General features: G+C 47.8%; 1 long non-coding RNA gene across 1 annotated transcript; it reads right to left on the reverse strand.

Moving 5' to 3' along the window:
* Positions 1 to 22,000: 22,000 nt before the first annotated feature.
* Positions 22,001 to 25,044, reverse strand: LOC123154508 (uncharacterized). Its single transcript, XR_006476875.1, has 6 exons — positions 24,913 to 25,044; positions 24,346 to 24,776; positions 24,079 to 24,153; positions 23,221 to 23,826; positions 22,969 to 23,069; positions 22,001 to 22,516 (listed from the first exon to the last, which is right to left on the reverse strand). It is a non-coding gene; the product is annotated as an uncharacterized lncRNA (long non-coding RNA).
* Positions 25,045 to 27,041: the final 1,997 nt, after the last annotated feature.

Genomic DNA, 27,041 nt, shown 5'->3' on the forward strand with positions numbered 1-27,041 from the left:
GATGCCCTAATAGAGAAAAGTTTAACCTAAATTCATAGTGAATTTCTCTAAAATTCATAGAAATTTACTATGAATTTAGGTTGAATTTTCTCTATAAGCGCATCTATTCTCATTTTTTTAGTAAGTTAATCACAAACTTCTGATTCACACAAATTTCAAAGAATTCAAATTTTAACTATTCAAATTTGAAAACTAATCGCACTAACAAAAAGTTTATAATTTTTCTAAAACTAATGGCACTAACAGAAAGTTTATAATTTTACTAACCTAAAAGCAAACAGAATTAAAAATTAAAGCAAAAAACAAAAGAAAATAAATAATGAAAAAAACAAATCAAAAAAACAGGAAAAAAAACTATTTTTATAGTAAAGTTAATCACAAAATAAAATAAATAAAGCAACAAAGAAAACTAAAAAACTAAAAAAGTGTTTTCAAATTTGAAAACTAATGGCACTAACAGAAAGTTTATAATTTTTCTAAAACTAAAAGCAAAAAGAATAAAAAAATAAAGCAAAAAACAAAAAATAAATAAATAATGCAGAAAACAAAACAAAAAACTGGAAAAAATAGCAACAATAAGTATTTTGTTCTAAGTAGAAACAAAATAAAATAAATAAAGCAATAAAGAAAACAAAAAAACAAAAAAAGTGTTTTCAAATTTGAAAACTAATGGAATTAACAAAAAGTTTATAATTTTTCTAAAACTAAAAGCATAAAGAATTAAAAAATAAAGGAAAAAACAAAAGAAAATAAAATAAATAAAGCAACAAAAAAACAAAAAAAATGCCACCTACTAGGCCCCCACGGCCTGAATACGACTAGAAACCCTTCCAAGGTCCAGGATTCAGGCCCGTAGGAGGCCCAGTAGGCCGACAGGCATAGCGGTGACAATTAGGCCCGTAAGCCTGCAATGGAGAGAAGCTCGAGAGAGGTGCGGCAGTGGGGCTTATAAGCCACTTCGCACCCCTCTCAACTAGCAAGGTGGGACTGAACTTTCGACGCCGCAGCCGCACAAGGCCTTTGGTCCCGGTTGGTGGCACCAACCGGGACTAAAGGGTGCATTGGTCACGGTTCGTGGCACAAACCGTGACCAATGCCCCCCTTTAGTCCTGGTTGGTGCCACCAACCGAGACCAAAGGCTGCCGCTTCCCGCCCTTTGGGCTGCTGAAAAGAGGCCTTTGGTCTCGGTTGGTGGCACCAACCGGGACTAATGCCCACCTTTAGTCCCGGTTACTGCCACGATCAGGGACTAAAGGCTCTGCTATATAAGTCCACACTTAGCCCGCCCCCGTCACCGTCGCCCGCGTCCCTGCCCCGACCCGCGCCGCCCCGGCCCGCCCTCGCCGTCGCTCGCGCCAGCCCCTTCCCCGACGCACGCCGCCCCGGCCCGCCGTCGCTGTCGCCCGCGCCCCTACCCCGAGCGCGCGCCCACTGCCCCGTCGCCATCCTCGCCGCCGAACCCGCGGTCCTCCTAGTCCGGCCGGTGCCCTCCCTAGCTAGCTAGCATTTTTTTCATATATATGCTTATATGCTTGTTTTATATATATATGTATATATGTTCTCTGTGTATATATATGTTCATGTATATATGCAAAAGATAGTTTTTTAGAAAAATTAGGATTTTTTTATATTCATAGATTTTTTTGGTGATATTAATTATTGTGAATATGCAAATGTTTGTATATTCATATGAACAATGAATTAGGCAATACTACTTCATGTATTTTTAAGAAGGAAGAAGAAGAAAAAGAATGAGAGGAAAAAGGAAATAAGAAGAGGAAGAAAGGAGAAGAAGAGGGGAGAGGAAGACGAGTAGAAATAAATAAGAAGAAGAAAAAGAAGAGGAGAAGAAGAAAGGAATAGAGAAGAAGAAGAGAAAAATAGAATATATATTCTATTTTCTCTTTTCTCCTCTATTCCTTTCTTCTTCTCCTCTTTTTTTTATTTTTTTTTCTTCGACACATGGGGGGGGGTCGAGAACATCGGACATTCATGAGAGAGGCAAGGAAGAAGGGGAAGAAGAGGAAGAAGAAGAGGAGAGGAAGAAGAGGAAGTCTTCTCCTCTATTCTTTCTTCTCTTCTTTTTTCTTCTTCTTCCTATATATCTATTAGTTTTTTTATTTAGGTTGTTAATTAGCAGATATTAATTTTGTTCATATATGTATGGATGCATGTGATATGTATGTATGTATGTATGTATCGGGTATGTCGTTGTCGATATACCCCCTACCCGATAACTTCGACATGAGGGGGTCGAGAGGGGGTCTAGGGTTGCCGAGGGGTCGAGGGTCGTCGAACATGAGAGGAAGAAGAGGAACTCCTCTATTCTTTCTTCTCCTTTTTTTTCTTCTTCCTCTTTTTTTATCGGGAACGAGGGTCGTCGAGGGTCGCCGAGCGGTAGAGGAAACCCTAAATAGCAAGTATCGTCGGTGTGAAATACATGTGGCCGTCGGTGTCGGACAGTACATCCACGTCCCACAAGTGACGTGGATGTTTTCTGTGGATACATAGTGGTTGTGGCAGGAACAAGGGAATGATTTCTGTGGATACTACGTTTGCGAGTCCATCCGCCACACGATCTGTGAGCGGGGCTACACTGACAAACAATATGAAGTACGTAAATAACAACATTCACAATTTTATTTTATTACCATCATTTGTGTTGAGTTTCATTCATTCATATATATATGTATTGACCCCCTTCTTCAAAATAGATGTTTCGGAAGCGGGATGAACTCCTAGCACCAGCTCGCATGCGAGCAATTCAAGAGGAATTGATGGCATTCTTTCTTGACCACGTGATCGCTGAAGACGTAGAATACTATGTGGACCATGAGTCCATATGATTATATTTGTAAGAGATAATTATTGTATATATGTAGCCGGTAGTGTCGGATAGATATACGAGAACTTGTTGTTCGACCAATCTCTCGGAGAAGGAGAGGTGGTCGATATCACTTCTCTCTGTATGCATATATGTTCATGATGATCTTCTGTTCCCTTCGTTTGCTTACTAGCTAGCTAGCATGTCTAGTCCTCTCTATATGTATGTATAGTACGTAGCGTCGACCAAGCACGGACATAAGAGAGGACACTTCTCTCTATTAATTATAGCTAGCTGACACAATATATGAAACACCTAAATTAACCCCCCAAAACCCCCAACCCCCCCCCCCCCCTTCAAAAAAAAAACAAAAACCCCATCCATAGAAATGCTGATGCGTGGATGCCTATTGGTCCCGGTTGGTGCGACCAACCGGGACCAAAGGGTCTCCTGCCTGGGCTCCGTGCACAGGCCACGTGGAGGCCCATCTGTCCCGGTTCTGGATTGAACCGGGACTAAAGGGACAGGGCATTAGTACCGACCCTTTAGTCCCGGTTCAGGAACCGGGACAAAAGGCCCTTACGAACCGGGACAACATGCCCTTTTTCTACCAGTGCCGCGGGATCGTTCGTATCCAGTTTCAACTAATTTTGGACCGTGCTAGCGGGAAGGTCATGCTAGACTGTGTACACGGGTCACACGTCAGCAGTTAATAACTGGTGTGAAGTCCACCCCAGAAAATAAGAAAATAACTCGGGATGATGCGCCGATAACTTGGACGTTCACACGGGCGCGGCCAATTGTACGGGTGTAGTGGCGCGTTCACAAAAAAGGGATCAAACACTCAGCCAATGTATTTCTCGTGTAAATAGATAATTTCGTGCCATTGGTTATTTACTTTAAACATAATGCATTGACGTGTTAGTGTAGAGGCGCACAAAAAGAAATGGATATTGTAGTCAGCTACTTAAAAGTGTTACCTCATATGATTACATAGCCTCCATTTCATAAATTGCGTACCCGTTGAATTCATATATGAATATTACATATATTACTTCAAAATAGAAACTTAAATCATCCAAGACTAATGAATTTGAATGCAAGAGTAACAATGGTGCATGTACATGATAGCTACATTGGTTGTTTGATGAAACATCACAGTAACTTTGGCATGCACAACTGAAAATGTTTATTTAAATAGAAAAAAATGTGATATGTGAGTGTCCAATCTTTATAGCGTTGAATCGATATTGTACCTTTGGCCACGATACGAAGTAGATATTGACTTATGTTCAAGCGATGCACATCCACGATCGGTAGATAGTGATACGCGAATGAATTGTGCAATCTCTCTCACACGCATACATATCTCATTTCCCTGTGGGCATCGGAACCACACACGTGCACTTCATGTATTTCTCTCCCTCTGTCAGGGTTAAATTCGTCTTTCTACCCCGTCCTACAAGTATCTCACACAGAAACGCACACGCTCTCTATGTCTAACACGCCCACCCCTTTAATTCTGGCCACCCACAGCCACTAATGTCTCAAAGTATAATAATGTCTCTCACACATATGCTATCTACCTATCCCTTAATATAGCTAGATATGTGTCACACAAACTCCTTCTCCCTACTAGCAAGATGCCCATGCGTTGCACGGAACATTAAGATGCATTTGTATGAGAAGTTTATCTTGTGGGAGAAAAGGATGAACGAGGGAATGCCTTATTTGAAAATGCGGAGAGGGGTGTGGGTATCTTTTTGCAAAATTGCCATAGTTTCCTTCCTGTCCGTCAGATATAAATCGAATGGCCTATATTGCAGGATGCCAGGAACACCATCATCACCAACTCTGTTTTTATAAGAGTAGAGATATGTGAGTGTCACTGCCCCCCCCCCCCACAACCACACTTCCGAACACCGAAGGAGTAGGGTGACACCTCGATCTTCATACTAATCTATGATTGGCTTCTCTCTCAAACATACACACACACTACCCGGCACCGAAGGAGTAGGGTGGCACATCGATCTTGATAATAATCTATATACTCCTCTTTCAAAGACACACACACACACACACTCTCTCTCTCTCTCTCGCTAGTTGTGCCTCTGTGCCTACCACGCACACTCTCGATACGTCTTTCTCTCCCCCCCAACAATGACAGCAGAAGGGCGACAACTCAATCTGATCATAACCTGTCAATTGGTTTCTCTCTCAAACATTGTGTCTCGGTGCCTCGCTCGGTAGCCCCCTCGATATGTAGACTTCTCGCGCGCGCACAGCTGTTGTGATGATGATGCTGAACCCAGTGTGCCTTGTTTTTACCGGCCTCATGTGATAGTTTTCACCTTGTTTTCTGTTAATTAACAAGGCAACCTTTTCTTTGTTACTACTAGTGAATCTGAAATCATTCGGGGTAGACATAAAATATATCACTTCAACCCAATTATCGCAGCAACTATTTTAAAAGAAATTAGCTAGCTGCCCATGCGTTGCACGGAACATCAAGATGCATTTGTATGAGTAGTTTATCTTGTGAGAGAAAAGGTTGAACGAGGGAAGGCCTTATTTGCAAACGTGGAGAGACATGTGGGTATATTTTTGCAAAATTGCCATAGTTTCTTTCCTATCCGTTAGATATAAATCCGACGGCCTATATTGCAGGATGACACGCACACCATCATCACCAACTCTGTTTTCTACTCCCTCCGTCCGAAAATACTTGTCATCAAAATCGATAAAAAGAGATGTATCTAAAACTGAAATACATCTAGATACATTTCCTTTTATCCATTTTGATGACAAGTATTTCGGGATGGAGGGAGTATTTGTCCTTTTAGAGATTTCAACAAATGACTATGACCAGACCTTACCAACATACTAAAAAAAGTAGTCCATAATTTTGATGTTACCCTCTTTTCTTGGCGGTGTAGTGCCATCTGGATACCTCATAAATAAATCAAGGACAAATCTGACCCCTTCCTGAAAAGACATACGGAGAAAAATGAGTGAATCTACACTCTAAAATATGTCTACATACACATCCGTATGTGGTAGTCCATTTGAAATATGAAAAAGACAAATATTTAGGAACGAATGGAGTATATATAAGAGTAGACATGGAGATATATCTCCAGCATGGTCTACAACAAAAATGTGCCGGACTGGTTAGCGCCGGATGCTCGCAACGCGATGACATGAGTTCGAATTCTGTCTTTTATATTTATATTTTTATATTATATATTACTCTACTTATTTAATATATACTTCTTTTGCTACTGTACTGACAGTGGACCCACAGATTACTTAGAATACAAGATTAAGGATGGACTTGTTTCTTTTTAACTTTCTGTACGAAGCTATAGCCACGTTGCAAGTCACGTGTACACTGTACATGTAATTAACTTTTTATAGAGGGACAATCATACATGCAATTAACTCAAATGGATTGGATGTCACTCTATTATTTCCAGCATAAAGAGCATCTCCAATTGTAGCCGGCAAATTTCCTCCCGCTTCCTTAAGCGGAGGACGGCATCAAACGCCAGCGGCATACATTTTTACAACTCTAACCAACCAGATGAAATTCATGCAAACACGGACTGATTTCATATAAGCATGAAGGATTTCGTATAAAAAAGCCGGATCTTCATATAAACATGATGGATTTCATTACATTTACATGAACTAAGAGGTGCCAATCCAGCTCTCTTGTATAATTAATACTCCCTCCGTCCGGAAATACTTATCCTAGAAATGGATGTATCTAGACTTATTTTAGTTCTAAATGGCCGCCCGCGGATCCCTTTGTCTTCCTCATGTCTGTCAGACACTTGCGGGGTCGACAAAGGTCCTCCAAAGAGACGAAGCAGCAAAGAAACCACCTGAATCCGTGGTCGTCACCTCAGCGGTGGCCTTCATGGGTCCCAAGTGGCGGCGGCCTCCCGTATTCTACTTCTCCTCGATGATGGCGGCGGACACGGAGAAGCTGGCCACCGACTCGTCGCTCTCCATGCACCCGGCTTCTGTCTCTACCTACATGGCACTGCCGCAGGCACAGGAGGCGTGCCCACAGACACGAGAGGCGCGGCCACCGCAGACACTGGTGGCGCGGTATGACGCGGCAGCGACGGCGCCTGTACCAGCGTGGGGCAACTCTCCACTCCTCATCGAGATGAACTGGAGCGGCGATTTGCTGAACCACACGCCTGCTTGGGGCGGCAACTGGCTCTGTCGGGCCAAGCGAGGTTGGTGAAGCACCGAGCGGCATCGCCCGTATCTGGAGGGCTCGGCGGGCCACCCAGCCGGGTAATATGCCGGAGAACGGCTCATCGGAAGCCATCGGAAGAGTGGAGAAAATGGTGAAGGAGGAGATGGGGGAGCGGCGGAGGGGTGCGTTTCTTGCCTGCTGTCTGTCTGGCCTCGTGTAAATAGAGGGCGGACGGTAGGAGCTTGGCCGGCGTCTGGCCTCGTTTAAACTGAGGGCGGACGGGAGCATCTCGGCCGGTGTTGCATTTAATTCCGGCCCGCTCATGAACGGACGTGTGGCCGGTGTAGGATTCTCGGTTTGCATGCGGGTTTAACGAAGGGGTTTAATGGAGGCACCGGGCGTGCAGCGGGCGGCGCAGTACTATTCAATTTGACAACAGTAATGAGCCGTCAAATCACAAAGCCCTCGCCTCTCGTGAAACCGACCGAGCTAGACTTCCCCGCCCTCTAGCCTTTTAAAAAATGTATATACTCCACTTTTGTATAGTAGTAGTATCGATGGATTGCGCCATGGAGCAAAACTTGAAATTAAAAAAAGGTGGTACATATAGAGAGGGAGTATTCAATTTGACAGTGGGCGGCGCAGTTCCCTATACGGCTTTAATGCAGACGAGGGAGGGAGTAGCGGTTCCTGATATGTTGAACGGCCAATGCATCCTCCTTCAATTAATGCATGAGGGAATTAATGGGAGGAGGTCCGGGAAAAGAGGTTGCACGATTTAAATTAAACGCAATTTGCCCTCATTGCCCTCATATAAAGGCGCCCCTCCATTCCAATGCATCAACCACATCGTACGCACCTAAGCATTTGCCTAAGCACCTACACTAAGCGCAAAAGAGCTCACCCCAGACCCATGAGCGGCCAGCGGCTGCGCCAGATGGTCCACGACGCCGGCCTGCGGCATGGCGCCGAGGATCGTCTCCAGACGGTGTTGGAGACCAGATGGTGGATGGCCGCCGTCGATGCCATCTATGACTCTCAGTTGGACCAGATGATCGTTGCCACCAGCAACAGGTTCACCGTCCTCAAGAAGCTCGCGGACGACATCGCCAAACTCCTCCAGCCCGCGCGCCTGAGCTCCTCATTGCCTGCCACCCTAATCGGCCTTCATGGCCGGAACCTCTTTCAAGCACTGGTGGCCCTGCGACTGCCCGTCGACGCCATGAAGAATGTCCACCTAGAGGTCGCGCTCGCCGTGAGGCGCCTCGCCTTGCAAGAATTCGTCGACCTACACATCCACGTGTACGAGGAAATCGTGTACATAGGTATCTACAAGGCCACTGAGGACGCTACGACGTTGGCCTTCCTCAATCGGCTGGAAGCTTGGATGCCTTTGCTGAGAAGCACCTCGACCTCGCCACAAAAGCCGCTGCTCCTTAGCCGCCGGTCGGTGGCCCAGCCCACTAAGTTGAGTAGGAGGAGGTCGTACGTTCATGGACCCATCTTTCTTCTTGCCTTCTGTAACCACCACTGCGATCGCATCATCGTGGCCTTAATTCTTATTGTGCTGTTGCATTCTCGTTCCAGTCAATACCGACATGTGCGATCCCTTTGCTTAATTATATGCATCACTGTAACTAGTACTCCATCCGTACAATTATAAGTTGTTCTTACCTTTTCCATCAACTTCGTGCAACGCGCGGGCGCCTTGCTAGAAACACCAGAATATGTCTATATAATCCGTATGTGATAGTCCATTTGAAATCTCAAAAAAGACAAGTATTTAGGTACGGAGGGAGTAATATATTAGGAGTATATCAGAATAATAGTGATTTCTTTCAAGTTTGTGAACAAATACTACTATTCTACTACTTTGGATCCGTCGCAATGCACGGGCACATTGCTGGTAAAAGGAAAAGGCCTGCTGCGTTCGCGTCGCACCCCCACACGCCCGGGAATCGGGAGTACAACACGACCTATCCGACACGACACATAGCTTAGGGAAGGCTTATTGCCTAGCATTTTCACTTTCATGTGGGACTGCCGTTGAGCAAACCGACACCCCGCCCGCCGCCGGGTTGGAAAACAAAAACGAGGGGAAGATCTAGCTGTAGCACAGAAGCCAAGAAATTTGGTGTCAGACGGGGCTCGTTGATAGAGTAGGAGCATTCCGTACTAGTACTACTCCTACTAGTACCAAGTTTGTACTCCTAATACTATATTACTAGTACTACCACTATACAACTAGTAGGTACATGCACGGCACAACATCGTAGGAACAAAAAACGGGAAGATCTTGTTTTGGGTGATTTATCGTTTTTTCAATCAACCTAGTATGAATAATATGATGTGGGGGCACCCCATGAAGCTTATGTGGCTTGATTGCATGGATACGGAAGGTTAGAGAAAAATAAATAGATAATGTGTTTAGAGTGCACTCCACTAAATAGATATACTTTGGGTCCATTGCAACGGACCGACACATCTATATCTATACCCCCTATATAGTGTGTGAAAAACTTTGAAAGTTGGTCATTGGATGAAGCCAATCCGACGGTACAAAGATGGCAAATCGGAGCACTACTGGCTGTTGGATACCATCCACCAGATTATGCCACATGTATAATCTAGAAGACTCCATGGTTGAACTTAATTCATGACTAACTTTGCCACAACTAAGCTTAGGCAAAGTTATTAGTTCTTGAAAATGAGAGCCACAAGTTGGCAAGCCTAAGGGAATCTTGCCACATTTTTTGTGTGTATGTCATGTGGGGCCTTAGTGTGGCTTGCCTAAGGTGTGGCTTGAACAAACACTCACCTAAGTTAATCAGACTTGCCTAACCTTACATTCCACCAGATTTTGCCACATGTTAGAATCCAGAAAGCTCCACATGTAGAAGCATAATGCACAAACCACCAGAATCTCATGCGTGCAATGCACGTGTACCTTACTAGTACTAGTTGGTAGTAGTAAGAAACAAATTCCAGTTTTGGCATGAGCTCGTACTGCGGGAGCACCACAAGGCTTGCCGCAGGAGTTACATTTCCTTCTCGGGGCCCACGGGACCGAACTTCAGTGGCTTAGTGCCCGGCCTATGAGTCAATGACATGCGAACCTTAAATGCAGCTGCCCACATGTCATTCTCATGGTGGTGGCGTGGTTCGCGACTCACTCGTTCGAGATGAACCGACCGGTGGTGGCGTGGCCGTGGCGAGGGTGCCACAGCTAGGCGTCGGGGCTTTACGAGGCGTAGATGGCCACACCGACGGGTACTACCTGTAGTACATATTACTCCAGCTGAGGATTGATGCCCAGGACGAAATGTGTCACAGCCGCTGGATGAAAATTCGATGGTGCGGGAGTACGGATCGGAGCACAGCAGCGGAGCAGGCAAACCGCGTCCAATGGGGTGTGTCTGTGGTAGAAAGTTGATGGTCGCCGCAGTTCAGCTGGCCCGCATGTCATGCACACAAAGGCAGCGGAGCGGTGGGGCCGAGAGGGATGAGGGGCACGTCGGGGGGATGAGGATCCCCTGACGCGAACAATCCTACCATTCTATCACTGACATGTGGGACCCATAAGTGTGGGTCCCACCTGTCAGCGAAGGAAAGGTAGGGCAAGGCAGTGATAGCCACGTCAGAGGATCCATGTCCACGTCGGGGGACTTCGTGCCGTGGGTTGTAGCGGCGTCGTGGGAATCGCGTGTGGGTGTGGCAGTGGTAGAAACAAGAAACGTGATGGTCGTCGTGGTTCAACTTCCATGGACAGGCTGTCATGTCTGCTGACACATGTATATCAAAACTAGAGTGTTTCTATTTCAAGGACGTGAACAAGTATTATTCTACTACTTTGGATCCATTGCAACGCACGGGCCAGCACATTGGTAGTAGTAGTGTCCACCTCTATCTCTAGAGGCCTTCCCTCGTTCATCCTTTTCTCTCACAAGATAAACTACTCATACAAATGCATCTTGATGTTCCGTGGAACGCACGAGGATGTTCCCTTGGGGGTCTCTCCAGCGCGGCGTGGCCGTAGTTGCAAGTTGACGCCCCTTGAGATGCCGACGTTGAGGGGCACCCGGATTTCCTCCGATGAGCAGGTAAGATGAGTTTGGTCACATAGTAAATGCATTCTAAAGACTACTTCCGTGTCCATTTCCTAATTCTCCCCCTGCCCACTGTTTCACAGGTCAGGCTCGGTGCGAGTGGAGATTGGCTTGCATATGTACGGGAGGGTACCAACATCAATTTGCACAACATTTACAATAGTGACACCGTTCCTGTAGAACCTTTGTCCAACATTGGCATCAGCCATGCAATGGGCCACCGCATGAATTGGTACGATGGAACCACGGTGAGATTGAATAACATATCACGAACCTTGCACATGGTGGTCAAAGGCGGACCATGCTGTCTGCGGCCGATTTGTTGCCGTACGAGTAGGAAGACGCTGTGCTCCTTTCTAACCGCATCTTCGCGGTGACAAACCAGGGGACTTACTTTGTATGGGACACATCCAACGATATACTCCCTCTCTCCCAGTTTATTTGTTTTGAATCTTTTCGTTTGATAAGTTTCAAATTCAAATTTAGAGCACCCCATCACATGTTGAGATTACAATGTCCATTAAATCGTTGCGTGCATGTATAGTAAAGAAACAAATCTCGAGTTTGGCACGAGTTCGTGCTGCGGGAGCACCACAAGCCCTGGCGCAGGAGTTACATTTCCCTCTCAGGGCCATCGAGACTAAGCTTCAGGGCCTTACTACACCTACCTTTGAGTCAATAACATGTGGACCTGATAGGTGACTGGTCCACATGTAATGCTCCCGTAGGCAGAGGGGCAGTGGGGCCAAGAGGGGTGAGCCGCAGGTTGGGGGACGTGTGGTTTCATGGGTTCGAGCGGCGTCATGGGAATCGCGGGTGGCAGGGGTAGAAACTTGATGCTCGCCGCATTTTAGGTGGCCCACATGTCATGCACACAAAGGCAGAGGGGCGGTGCGGCCGAGAGGGGTGAGACGCACGTCGGGGGGCGTGGTGCCGTGGGTTGGAGAGGCGTCGTGGGAATCGCGAAATGAAACATGATGGTCGTCGTAGTTGAACTTCCATGGACAAGCTGTCATGTCTACGGACACATGCACTGCATACCGATCACTGGAAGGAGTAGCTGAGAAAGCTATATATGTGGATAGTTCCTTATAGTCAAGTGGACCCACGCTACTACTCTGTTCCAAAGACAAGGACACCATCAAAATAGTCAATCTATATCAATATACACCAAGAGGGAATAATTTATTTTACAAGAGAGGAAATAGTTCATCCATCCATAATGCCCTCCTGCTGGTGCAGCCTTTTCTTCTTCTTCTTCTTCTTCTTCTTCTTCTTCTTCTTCTTCTTCTTCTTCTTCTTCTTCTTCTTCTTCTTCTTCTTCTTCTTGTTCTTCTTCTTCTTGTTGGTCTCATTCTCTGTGGGAGATGGCTTTGCAACAAGCTCTTTGGACCTTGCAGCTATCTCGAAACTCACACGGGCATCGAGGGCAGCATATTTTATCCGCTCGTACATCAAGGGATAATTCTCCCATCCAGACGACCTTAATGCCACCGTCTCGTCACCCTTCTGAAGATTTGTACCAAGCACAAAATTTTCTACGTCGATAGGGATAGTGTCTGTTTATCACAATATTCTACAGGAATTTTGATTCTGGTTTGTAGGTCAACGATGCTTTTCAAATCAAGGTTGTATGGCTCCAGCTTCTGTTTGTCCCCTTCGATGGCTGCCCCACAGAAGTATACGTCCTCCTGAGACAAGAAATAGTGAAGCTCACGTGGTATGGAGGGCGAGTGTATGATGTGGTACACCAAAACATCATCTTCATGGCATAGCTGAAGGACGGCGGCGCGCTAGATCTTCCCAGGGGCAAGCTCTGTGTACTCTGTGTCGAGACCGATGACCCTCGTCTCTACCTTTTCGAGGGAGTTGGATACATTGTTGATCCACTGCCGAACAACCCTTGGATGGACGGTGACGGTGGCAACTATGCGCATCGAGCCTTCGACGAGGACATGTTGGACGCTAAAAACCTGCATCTCGATCTCTTCCGCCATTTGGAACCACTGGAACGGAGGGCTATGGTTTGGAGAATTTGGATTATATGGCTAGTCTAACTAAAGTAGTAGATGATTATTTAAAGAGGTTAAAACAATGTGAACGCAGTGGGGTTTGGATGCAAATGAAGACGAAGGGGAGGTGAAGAAGCCGAGGAGAATCGGTTCCCGATGGAGAAGTAAATGGGAGAAATGGCGTGCAGGCAGTTGATTAGACGGCTAGGTAGACTAAACGAAAAGGCTATGCGGGTAGACTGATGAGTCGTACCTGTTCGTGTATGTGCCCATCCTTCCTTATAGGTGGCACCTATGCAAACAGATAAAAAATGTGTCGTAGTTTTTTTGAGCGCGTGAGTGGGAGACACAACATTCTCTGGTTAAGGAATACTCCCTCCGCTTATGTGAGTATAAGTCACCTTATGAAAATCAGGTTTTCCCAAAACCTTTAGGCATGGAGCATTAACTTCCTGCTCGATCCCCTCCCAGCCTCGTTAGCCAGCGTTCTCTTCCTCTGCTGCCGCATTCTACCATTCCATTTTTCCTCTTCTCAAGTGTGGAAAGATCTGCATGCTGTCCTTGATGCACTAGAACGACCACTGCATGCATCGCGGCAGGGCGTTGATTGGGCATGCACGAGAATTTGGTTAGTCCTGCCTTTGGTTGTTGCGTGCTGTCGCTCAACAGTGGCATGGCGGCGCTTGACGACCAGTTTGCCGGCAAAGTGCTAATGGTAACCATCAACGGCGACTAGCCTCCCGTCTCGCCGGACGACCTTGTTAAAGCTCTTGGCATTGCACACGGCATCCAAATAACTGACTTCTTCGTCGAAGTCTGTCCGCCACCGGCTGATTTCTTCGTCAGGTTCCGGACAGCTTTCGACTGCAGTCGTGTGTTTGAATCTTCCCGGCGTTTGTTCTGCGATGGAGCACTGGTGAGCTTTGATCGGTGGCACCCAGGATGGGGCTCGGTGCCCTCTGAGCTTGAGTTTTTAACAAAGCTTATCTTCCAGGGCATGCCTCGATGTGCTTGGAACAGCAAGTCCATGAACGAGCTTATCAACGACCTTGGAGGTGAGCTCGTAAGTATGTTTGTTCCTCCAGACAGCTGGGCTCTGACGGTTATGGCATGGATGAAGAAGCCGTCCACCATACTGAAGGTGATTGGTGTTGAGATACCGGTGCAGGAACCGAGGTTGTACTATTCGTCGCCACCAAGGCCGCCGCGGACCATGTTAGGGATGTACCTGTATCGAGTGTTCGTGCATGTCGAAGAAGTGGTCAATCCATCAATCGAAGTCCTGCCGCCGCCACTGGTGCCAGGGTCCGTCGACGACGTCCATTACAAGAGTCAACATCAGACTTTCCCCGTGTTTCTTGGAACGATGGATGGCACAGGTCCTACTCCATCGCGCGGTGGAGGCCACTGCTTCTTTGGGAGAAGAGGCAGGGCTGGCAGCGTGGATGTGCTCTAATTTCAGGTAATAACTCAATCTTGTCAGATACTAGTTAAATCCGAGCTATGGGTGTGAAGCACTGATATGCCAGTACATTTGATTGTGACCTGTTCTAATTTTGTACCTGAACTTTTTTAGAAAGGGTTGTACGTCAACTTAATGTGCTAGCGGAACTTATTGTGTTGTCTGTCTGTTTTCTTTGCACAACATTCAAGATATTTCCCCGTCATTGATAAAGACGATGAACCGTTATGTACGACTTTGTTGGTTTCAACATAGCCCTTCCCGTAGTGATCCACTGCTTCCATCCTGATTGTGCCGCCTGCGTGAAATTTTTGTATGCAAGTTCAGTGTGCTATGATGTTCTATATGATTGTGTCAACTATATAAGTTTTTACTGAGCATCAGCAATGCATATGGCTGAAAGATGTATTTACGAGCATCGACCGATGGGTCTCTCTCTCTATCTCTCTATCTCTCTCTCTCTCTCACACACACACACGCATACACGCGCACACGCACAAGTGGGACCCATTGAATTATTTATTTGCTCGTGACAGCTTTTAATTAGGTTCCACTATAATCTAACTTTTTTCTTAAGTTATTAGTTGAGCTCAGTGACTTCAAAAAGTTGTACAGAAGCCATGTTTGGCCCTTTCCGGCGTCGCTGAATGTGGGCTGAGTAACCATGTTAGGTTGTACTGTACTACACAGGCCTTTTTTCAACATCAGCAATGCAACTGGGCCGACAGTTGTACATAATATCCGGGTCAACTTGTTATTCTCCGCCCCGCTAGGCTGCAAACTTTCCTAGGAGGTATGCATTAGGCTTAACAAGAAAATGGACTTTAAGAAATAATAAATGGGATGTAATTATAATAACTGGACAGTTACTATGCACCAAACACGTAATTAGTTTGAAAAATATATTATTTTTGGAATTTGAAATTTTTTATTTAATTACTTGTTGCGCGCGCAATATTTCGTTGGATTTTAACATAATACAACTTTGTTTTGAAATTATATTTAATCTGACTAGAAATTTCGGATAAAAATATTTTGGATCCCATCAAAATGTGGGAATTTTTTTTGAATTCTGTTTTGAGCGGTGGTTTGAAATTATTAATCGTTGTCCTAGCTGGAAGTTGGGTTGTACTTTTAACAAACTGTAAATGAGCTGTAGTAAATTCCATTAGAATTAAAAAATGGGTTGTACATTCTTACAAATCGCAAATGGGCTATATGTTCACTGCCAAATCCGAGTTGTGGGCCTACTAAGTTGACGCGTACCAAGGGCTTTGTCAACTAAGTCAATATAAATGATTCTAGCTGCAGTAATCGTACGATGTCCATCTAACGGCCGTAGTGCTTCTTCAACCTCTGGTCTTCTTGCTCCAGCCGCCCAAAGCAGTGCCGGTCGTGTCACGTGCTCCTGCCTCCCGTGGCCGGCTGTGATGCCGCGGAGGCCTCACCGCCTCGTACTACTCCCACCGCTGGCCAGGCTATCCCTCTACTCACCCACACCCCCTATTATTCTGCGGCGATGTTAGCCTCACACCGCAGCCGAACCAGTGAACCCCCATACTCCTCTATGCACGGGCTTCCACTGCTGCGTCTTCCCCAGCTCCGCGTCGTCCCCTTCCTAGGCCTCGCCGTTGTCCAGACCACCGCCCTGGTGCTCTCGGCGCGGCGTGGTCAATGTGGTCAACGACCGACTTCCATCGGAAGAGTACTGTACATGGAGAGGCTGACAGCTAGGTCCAGGAGGCCGCAAGGAAGTGCCTCCTTATTACGTGCAAAATAATTATTCCTCCACCTGACAACAGGGACCCACCGGACGGGCCACCTTATTTCGCGAAAAAATGTTTCCCCCCTGACTACTGGGACCCACCAGACGGGACAGCGTATTTTGCGAAAAAAACGTTCCCCCCGCTGTCAGCTCGGACCCACCGGAAGTGCCTCCTTAATACGCACAAAAAATGAATACTCCCCTGCTAGCTGGGACCCACCATGGTGGGAGGCTGACTTGTGGGCCTACTAAGTTGACTAGGACGGGGCCCTTTATCAACTTTAGTCATTATGAACGATTCTAGCTCCAGTGACTGTACGATATCCATCCAACGGCCATAGTGCTTCTTCAACCTCTGGTCTTCTTGCTCCAACCGCCCAAAGCAGCGCCGGTCATGCCGCATGCTCCTGCCTCCCGTGGCCGGTTGTGCTGCCGCGGAGGCCTCACCGCCCCCTACTATTTCCACCGCTGGCCAGGCCCTGCGGCGACAGCAGCCTCACACCGCAGCCGAACCAGTGAACCCTCGTACTCCTCTCCGCGCGGGCTTTCACTGTCGCGTCTTCCCCGGCTCCCCGTCGTCCTCTTCCTAGGCCTCGCCGTCGTCCACCGCCCTAATGCTCTCGGCGCGGCGTGGTCAATGTGGTCAAGAAATGACTTCCATCGGATGTGGACTGTACGTGGAGAGGCTGGCAGCTGGGTCTATGGCCGCAGCAAGGAAGTGCCTCCTTATTACTCAGAAAATTATGATTCCTCCACCTAACAGCTGGGACCCACCGGACGGGCCACTGTATTTCGCGAAAAAAAACGTTTCCCCCTGACTGCTGGGACCCACCAACTACATCTTCGCACGCAAGGAAGTGTGTTCGGGTAAAAAAAACGATTTGCCCCCCTAATTGCTGGGACCCACCAGCTACATCTTCACAGGCAAGGAAGTGCCTGACAGTCAGGACCCACCTGGTCGAAGCGTACGTAGCGTTGTCATTCTGGTCGCGAACGTGTACGTACATATATACTGGTGGATGTAAAGGCGCGCATGTGTCGTAGTAGAGGCGCGTACTTGTCGTAGTAGAGGCGAGCACGTAGCATGTGCACGTACGTACAGCGGCCAGGGTGCAAGAAAGAAAATACGGCCACGTCTGTGTACATACGGGCGGGGTCTCGAACGCCTACTTGTGCATACGTACGGTCAGGGCTCGTGTACATGGCTGGGTTGGAACGGAGAAACAACGTCATCGACGTGTTCATGGGGAGGCAACGGAATGCGTCATGTTCATGGGGAGGCAACGGAATGCGTCGTGTTCATTGGGAGGCAACGGAACGTGTGGGAGCCAACCGGCTGGGTCGGAACGGAATGCGTGGTCGTGTTCATCGAGAGGGCTTCGACGGAATAGGCGATGGAAACGAGGCCTGGCATACCGCACAACGGAGGAAACGGACCTCCTACGTTCGGAATGGGGTCCTGTTGATCGGGAGGGGTCTGGCGTACCGCAAAACGGAGGAAACAGACCTCCTACGGTCGAAACGGGGGTCCTGTTGATTGGGAGAGGTGTGCCGTACCACAAAACGGATGAAACGGACCTCCTACGGTCGAAACGGGGGTCCTGTTGATCGGGAGGGGTGTGGCGTACCACAAAACGGACGAAACGGAGCTCCTACGGTCGAAACGGGAGTCCTGTTCATCGGGAGGGGTGTGGCGTACCGCAAAACGGGACTCCACGGGATACTGTTCATCTCCCCCATTGACGTCCTCCAGCCTCCATGGGCTACCGTCTACCTCCTCCAGCCTCCACGGGCTCCTCTTCATCCAGCCTGCACCGCGCGCTACTCCACCGTCTACTGTTCAACCACCCCTCCACGGGCACCCCTCCACCGCCTACTGTTCATCCAGCCCTCCACACCACGGGGTCCTGTTCAACCACCCCTCCACCATCTACTATTCATCCAGCCCTCCACCACACTACAGGATCCTGTTCATCCAGAGGCAACGCCACCGCTCATTGTTCATCCAACCCCCCGGAACGCTCACTGTTCATCCAATCGATCGACTTCAGTTAGCAGCAGTAGCGAAGGAATCGCTCGATCGGGTTCAGTTAACAGTCATCGACCGATCGCTCGGGTTCAGTAACGCGTAGCCTACAGTGCAATCGTTCGGGTTCAGTTAGAGCCCAACGCCTCGCTCGGTTCAGTTAGAGCCAACGCCTCGCACATACGCGTGTACGTGTATGAGAGAAACGCGCATCGCTCGGCCCCCGGCCTCCCACCGTAACCGGGAACTCCCTAAAATTTTCCTCCCCTCGCTTCTACCACGGTTTTTTCCGTCATGGACGGCCCAAAGAATGTCATGCAGCTGCGTCTCTGGCCCGCCCAGGACGAAAAGCCCATTTTCTGTCATGATTTTTTGTCATAGAAGTAGGAGCCCACCACATCTATGATGATACCGGGTTTTGTCACAATTATCATCATAGAAGTGTCATATGTATGACAGAAAAAAAATTCATTTGGCCCAAAATGTCACGGATGTGTCTTTTTTTGTAGTGTTCAAAACGTAGTTGAAGTCCCGGTTCTAAGCCGTAAAGCATGGCACACTGAACTATCAAGTAGTCATCAGCTTTGCTCTGCCAGACGTTCATAACATCTGGTGTTGCTCCTGCAGCAGGTTTGCTACTCAGCGGTGCTTACAGGACGTAATTTTTCTATGCAGCAATGAGGATAATCCTCAAGTTACGGACACAGTCCGTGTAATTGCTACCATCATCTTTCAACTTTGCTTTCTCATGGAACGCATTAAAATTCAAAGGAACAATAGCACGGGCCATCTATCTACAACAATATAGACATGCAAAATATTATCAGGTACTAAGTTCATGATAAATTAAAGTTCAGTTAATCAAATTATTAAAGAACTCCCACTTAGATAGACATCCCTCTAATCATCTAAGTGATCACGTGATCCATATCAACTAAACCATGTCTGATCATCACGTGAGATGGAGTAGTTTCAATGGTGAACATCACTATGTTGATCATATCTACTATATGATTCACGCTCGACCTTTCGGTTTCAGTGTTCCAAGACCATATCTGCATGTGCTAGGCTCGTCAAGTTTAACCTGAGTATTTCATGTGTGCAAAACTGTCTTGCACCCGTTGTATTTGAACGTAGAGCTTATCACACCCGATCATCACGTGGTGTCTCAACACGAAGAACTTTCGCAACGGTGCATACTCAGGGAGAACACTTATACCTTGAAATTTAGTGAGAGATCATCTTATAATGCTACCGTCGATCTAAGCAAAATAAGATGCATAAAAGATAAACATCACATGCAATCAATATAAGTGATATGATATGGCCATCATCATCTTGTGCTTGTGATCTCCATCTCCGAAGCACCGTCATGATCACCATCGTCACTGGCGCGACACCTTGATCTCCATCGTAGCAGCATTGTCGTCTTGCCAACTATTGCTTCTACGACTATCGCTACCGCTTGGTGATAAAGTAAAGCATTACAGGGCGATTGCATTGCATACAATAAAGCGACAACCATATGGCTCCTTCCAGTTGCCGATAACTCGATTACAAAACATGATCATCTCATACAATAAAATATAGCATCATGTCTTAACCATATCACATCACAACATGCCCTGCAAAAACAAGTTAGACGTCCTCTAATTTGTTGTTGCAAGTTTTACATGGCTGCTATGGGCTGAGCAAGAACCATTCTTACCTACGCATCAAAACCACAACGATAGTTCGTCAAGTTAGCGTTGTTTTAACATTCTCAAGGACCGGGCGTAGCCACACTCAGTTCAACTAAAGTTGAAGAAACTGACACCCGCCAGCCACCTATGTGCAAAGCACGTCGGTAGAACTAGTCTCAAGTAAGCGTACGCGTAATGTCGGTCCGGGCCGCTTCATCCAACAATACCGCCGAACCAAAGTATGACATGCTGGTAAGCAGTATGACTTGTATTGCCCACAACTCACTTGTGTTCTACTCGTGCATATAACATCTACGCATAAAACCAGGCTCGGATGCCACTGTTGGGGAACGTAGTAATTTCAAAAAAATTCATACGCACACACAGGATCATGGTGATGCATAGCAACGAGAGGGGAGAGTGTGTTCATGTACCCTCGTAGACCGAATGCGGAAGCGTTAGTACAACGCGGTTGATGTAGTCGTACGTCTTCACGATCCGACCGATCCAAGTACCGAACGCATGGCACCTCCGAGTTCTGCACACGTTCAACTCGATGACGTCCCGTGAGCTCCGATCCAGCAAAGCTTCACAGGGGAGTTTCGTCAGTACGACGGCGTGATGACAGTGATGATGATGCTACCGACGCAGGGCTTCGCCTAACCACCACTACGATATGATCAAGGTGGATTATGGTGGAGGGGGGCACCACACACGGCTTGGAACAATCAACTTGTGTGTCTTTGGGTGCCCCCGCCCCCGTATATAAAGGAGCAAGGGGGCAGGCCGGCCAGCCTTGGTGCACCCCAAGGAGAGGTAGGAAGAGGATTCATCCTTTCCTAGTCCAACTAGGAAGAGGGAAGGGGGAAGGAAAGAGAGGGAGAGGGAGAGGGAAAGAGGGGTCGCGCCCCCTCGCCTAGTCCAATTCGGACTCCTCATGGGAGGGGGCGCACCACCTCCTGGGCTGCTTCCCTCTCTCTCCCCTCAGGCCCACTAAGGCCCAATACTTCCCCGGGGGGGGGGGGGGGTTCCGGTAACCCCTCCGGCACTCCGGATTTCTCCGAAACCACGCGGAACACGAATATAGCCGTCCAATATATCAATCTTTACGTCTCGACCATTTTGAGACTCCTCGTCATGTCTGTGATCACATCCGGGACTCCTAACTACCTTCGGTACATCAAAACACAAAAACTCATAATACCGATCGTCACCGAACTTTAAGCGTGCGGACTCATAATAACCAATAGCGGAACCTGGATGTTCATATTGGCTCCCATATATTCCACGAAGATCTTTATCGGTCAAACCGCATAACAGCATACGTTGTTCCCTTTGTCATCGGTATGTTACTTGCCCGAGATTCGATCGTCGGTACCTCAATACCTAGTTCAATCTCATTACTGGCAAGTCTCTTTACTCGTTCCGTAATACATCATCCTGCAACTAACTCATTAGTTACAATGCTTGCAAGGCTTATAGTGATGTGTATTACCGAGTGGGCCCAGAGATACCTCTCCGACAATCGGAGTGACAAATCCTAATCTCGAAATACGCCAACTCAACAAGTACCTTCGGAGACACCTGTAGAGTATATTTATAATCACCCAGTTACATTATGACGTTTGGTAGCACACAAAGTGTTCCTCCGGTAAACGGGAGTTGCATAATCTCATAGTCATAGGAACATGTATAGGTCATGAAGAAAGCAATAGCAACGTACTAAACGATCAAGTGCTAAGCTAACAGAATGGGTCAAGTCAATCACATCATTCTCCTAATGATGTGATCTCGTTAATCAAATGACAACTCATGTCTATGGCTAGGAAACATAACCATCTTTGATCAACGAGCTAGTCAAGTAGAGGCATACTAGTGACACTCCGTTTGTCTATGTATTCACACATGTATCATGCTTCCGGTTAATACAATTCTAGCATGAATAATAAACATTTATCATGATATAAGGAAATAAATAATAACTTCATTATTGCCTCTAGGGCATATTTCCTTCAGCACAGCTGCACCATGTTGATCTTGTATTCTCCCTCTCCAGTTTACCATGCCGATGCACATAACATGATTTGTCAGCCTATAACATATGCTTGTATAGACTTTTTTTGCCCAAACAGTGATGGACAAAATGAAAAACAAAATGCACCGCACATCCACAGACTATCTCCTGCATGCACTTCACCCGCTCCACATTTAGCCTGCTTTTCAAATACCTTATACCAAATCCAAGCTCCCACGAATACAAAGTGTAGAATTGATAGGCTTCATCCAATGAATCAAAAGAGGTCCCGACAGCTGGGTTGACAACATTGCCATCCCTTTTCAATATGAACGCCCTCATGGACAATTCAAGGGCACTTTTCCGGTTAGGGTTGAGGTTGCGCTCAACGGGGGCCTTTCTGATCCTTACCCTGTTATGTTTGAGAGACAAATTCAATAATTCGCATAAAAAAGAAAATCAATGCCTCTTCCTCAATGCACCAGATTACACGAAACTAACAATGATTGCCCCCCTGGCGTACAATTTTATACAAAGGCAACCACGACAAAGCAGGACTGCAGATAAAAAACAAGAAATGCAAACAAAATCCTTTCCTAATATCGTACTCGGACACCTCTCGACTTTTTAGTTAAACTATCTACAAACAGGATATGCAAATTCAAAGAACACGAACACTGTCCAATAGCCCGCACGCAGATAATCCCAGTAATTTCAGAAATCTAATGTAATCAGTCAGACACCCAGTGGGAATTTAGTATAGACCTGTACTAAATTACTACATAACATATAGCTAGATGATAATGAAATTGTTTTTGCATATATGACCAGCAGAAAAAAAAAATCGGTTCTACGCGCGATTACCTGCGTGTCCATTCGCTCGTAGCCTCCGAACAAACTTGCAAGAGCGGGTCCTCGCCAAGAAATCCGGCATCTCCGCCAGTGGAGGCGCCAGGAAATGAAGGCTGGGTATTCATCCAAATTTATTTTGGCTCCAAATGTAGTATATGAACCAAACAACACAACACTAGCAATATATGAACAAAACAACACTAGCGTAATGGCAATAGCAATATTTCAATGTATCAGACAATAACAACATGAATACATAAGTACCTTTTGATTAATAAAGTGATGATATCCTTCTTACAATATATTAAATCCCTTCTTCACAAAAGCATCTCCACCGGGACATCTTGTTTTATCCTTGAACAAATAGCAAACGAAGCAGAAAGCGGCTTCTTTGTCCACACTATACTCAAGCCACTTGTAATCCTTAAACCAAGGAGAAAAGTGATGCTGTAATCCACTTATATCTCTATACTCAAAATTATGATTCTTTGGTTGACATGCCCCCAACTTGATGTATCTCCTTCTAACTTTATCCTGGTCATTGACATTGTACCTAGAGATGGGGATCTGTTTCCCAGGATCAGACTCAAGTGCTTCCAAATCTACTTCAAATTGAACTTCATCATTTGCTTCATCATCTTCTACAATTGGGGTTGGGGAGCCAGCTGCACTCTCAGGTTCTGGGTGGCCATCATCGGGTTCATGTGCTTGCACAAGTGCCAGTTGTAGATTGCTCTCAATAGTAGGAGGAATGATACTACTGTTCTCAACTTCAACATCAGGAGGATTTGGTGTAGATGTCGAAGTTCTTTTATTTGCATTGGAAGATCTTTCCCACAATGCAACAATACAAACACCCTTCTTCTTCATCTGTGATACAAGATCAAAAAAAATACATTAGCAATCTAGTAATCTACTAAGTTGGTCGTGTAGCAAACTAGTGTTCGGATCGTTCTAAACAAATGAATATGAATGCATTTTATAGCACAAGCAATTTGTCCTGACACAGAAAAATCATTCTACAACATCATGAATAGCAGAGGAGTTGTACTGAATTATGTGCATATTTGACAGCAACACAAGTAGCAATTTGTCCCCAAAACTTTAACCCGGAATACCCACCTTAGGCAGTAGCTCGTTGCATTCAAATCCAGCACTAGCAGCAATTTGTCCAATTTGACTGCACTACCAATCCACCTACAGATAATAGAACTAGGAATTAGGAATTGGGAGCATGTGATTTGACTAGGAACTGGGAATTAGGAATTGGGAACTAGGACAAATCCAGCACTAGCTCGCTCTGTGATGCTCCAGGCGCTGCTACAATTTGACCAGGCGCTGCCGCATAAGCCCATAGGAATTAGAACTAGGAGAAGAGGAGAATAGAACCTGGTCCGCTGCCGGCCTGCCGTTGGTCGCCCGTTCAGCGGCTCCGCTTGCCGATGCTTGCAATCAGTACTGTCCGTCGCCGCTGGCCGCTACTCGTCGCCGCCACCGCCGCTGGCTGCAGTCGCTAGGTTAGGTTGGGGACTTGGGGAACGGCCGAGTGGGGGTTGGATCGAGTGAACGGGACGAGTGTAGCTGGTATCCTGTGTGGGCTATGGGCTGTGGGCCGTTAAATAAGAAATGTATTAATTTTTTGGGGCCAAATCTTGGGTATTCATATGAATACACGTGAATACCCCTGGCGCCGCCGATGATCTCCGCCACCGCTACGGAGGTCCCCTACACGACGAATGTCAGCCTCAGCGACGCTGATATAAGCCTGGGACTCTATAGGCCGGGCAACACGAGCAGGGCCCGCATTCCCGCGGCTAATCCTGCACAGAAAAAATCAAATCAAGGAATTTCAGGGACAAATGGTGACTACATCGGCCAAGCAACCAGATCTAATCCTAACTTCATCTTTTGCGTGAGACAAAAACTCATAGCTCTGCTAAGTGGCATTTGAATTACCTCTGTTCGGAATCGCCCTCCGTTTCCATGGGCGGGTCCATGGAGCCTGCTCCAAGGTCTCGATCCGGAGGATGAAGACGAACTGGAGAAAGGAGCAGCAGGAGGCATACGGGCCTATGCCTTGACGGCCAGTGCTTTGAGAAAGGGATAGCTAGCCACGCGATGTGGGCCAACATGCCCTGCGCCTCGACTCGAGACTAGTCACGTGATCTTTGCAAATGTACCAAACCCAGCTGCACCGGGTACCAGCCCACGCACTCCGCGAGTCCAGCTCCACAGCAGCAAAACATTTGTTCCACACCGATACACCTATGGACCTACTACCTATTGTACTAGGGAACGGACGGGGGGAGACAGCGAAGTGGTGTTTGCCAATCCCCAGGAATGGTTGGACGGCCATGATTAAGTCCACACGAGCCGCCGTCCACTGAAAAGTCGCTTCGGTGAAGCCCAGCTTTATACAACAGCAAAAGATTCCGCTGGTTCAGACAGGCGGAGTACAATGTGACACCATGTACTGCTTTTGCCTTTGGGGTTAAATTAAACTGGAGCTTCGAAAATCGAAATATTGTGGACTTTTGCCAAGTGTAACCAATTCTCTGTCTGTCTTTGTTCATACGAAAAGCAAACCGCTTTTATTGACCCATTTTCTACGAGCATAATGTACCAGTACTATACAACATTAAATAAGCCTCCAGGTGATAGGACGTGGGCATGCTTGTATCAAACATATGTTGTGCATTGTGCAAAATGGCCATTTTTATGGGACACCGGGCCAAAAGAAAAGATGCGCAAAGCCTTCTTGTACTTTTGGAGAGAAGCCTTTACAGCATTACCACGTGACACATGTGGTAAGAGCATCTTCAGCCGCGCCCCCAACAGGCCCTCCCCAGGCGTTTTTGCCGCGCCGACGCCGAAAAAACGGTCCAGTCGCGCTTCTAGAAGCCCGTTTTTCGCCGGCTCGGGCCGAAACTGGTGCCGGCGGATCCAGGCCGAACCCGGCGCCCTGGGGGGCGCCTGGGGCGCCGGCACAAGCGAAAAGGGCGCATGGGTTCGCCCTGTCGGCGAGGCGGGCACCTCTTCCCGCCGTTTCCCACTTCCCTCCCATACTCTTCCTTCCTCCCACCAATCTCCCTCCCGCTCGCCTCCCAGCCGGCCGCCATGCCACCGAAGAAGTACGTCGCCCCCGCACGGCGGCAACCACGACCGCCTCTGTCGCCCAGCCGAAGTAGAGGAAGCCGAGGGCGCCGCCCATCAAGCCACCGGCTTTCAAATGCTGAGTGGAGGGCGGAAGTTCAGCGGTGGGAGGCTGTCATCGCCGACCGACGGAACAGGGCCATCGCCAAGAAGGCCCGCGACAATGCGACGCACGCGGTTGCGGTTGCCTCATCGGCGGACCAAGCCGAGGCCGAGGCGACTCGCGCGGGGATGATGAATCCACCCGGAAGCCACGCCCAGTACGCGCCCTGGGGCCAGCAAGGCGTCGGCTCTCCGCGGCCATGGGGATCGCCCTCGTCGGGCTACGCCGACGGGGACGCGCACGGTGGGTTCAACCCAAACGTCACCTTCCCCCATGGATACCCAGCCCAGCGCACGCCCTCTCCCGCCTTCGCCGGCGTGCAGTACCCTCCATACAACTACTCGCCGCCCGCCTACGCTTCCTCCCCCACGCCCCAGCTACGCCGTGGCCTGCTGCCCTTCTCGCACCTCGGTGACACCGACGAGACCGAGGCCGACATGGACGACATCATCGCGGCAGGTTCGGCCGCGGCCGCCGCGTCTCCCGGGTTCGCCAACCAGGACGAGGTGGTGGATCTCAGCGGCGACATGGACGGCGAGCTCAGCTACGTCTCCGGCGAGGACGAGTAGGAGGAGCAGCAGGAGGAGGACGACGAGGAGGAGGAGGAGGAGCTGACGCGTGTTCCGGTGAAGGGGCGCAAGAAGAAAAAGCGGGCGGCCAGGTCAGGCGAGCCGCGCATCAAGTGGGCATCCAAGGAGGAAGAATGCCTCGCCGAAGCATGGAAAGTCGTATGCCTCAACCCGACGACCGGCACAAATCAGAGCATCGACACGTACTTCAAAGGCGTCTACATGCAGCGCGGCTCCAAGGCGATGGCGAACCATTGGGG

This window comes from Triticum aestivum, chromosome 7A (genome assembly GCF_018294505.1).
Source record: "Triticum aestivum cultivar Chinese Spring chromosome 7A, IWGSC CS RefSeq v2.1, whole genome shotgun sequence".
Taxonomy (NCBI): domain Eukaryota; kingdom Viridiplantae; phylum Streptophyta; class Magnoliopsida; order Poales; family Poaceae; genus Triticum; species Triticum aestivum.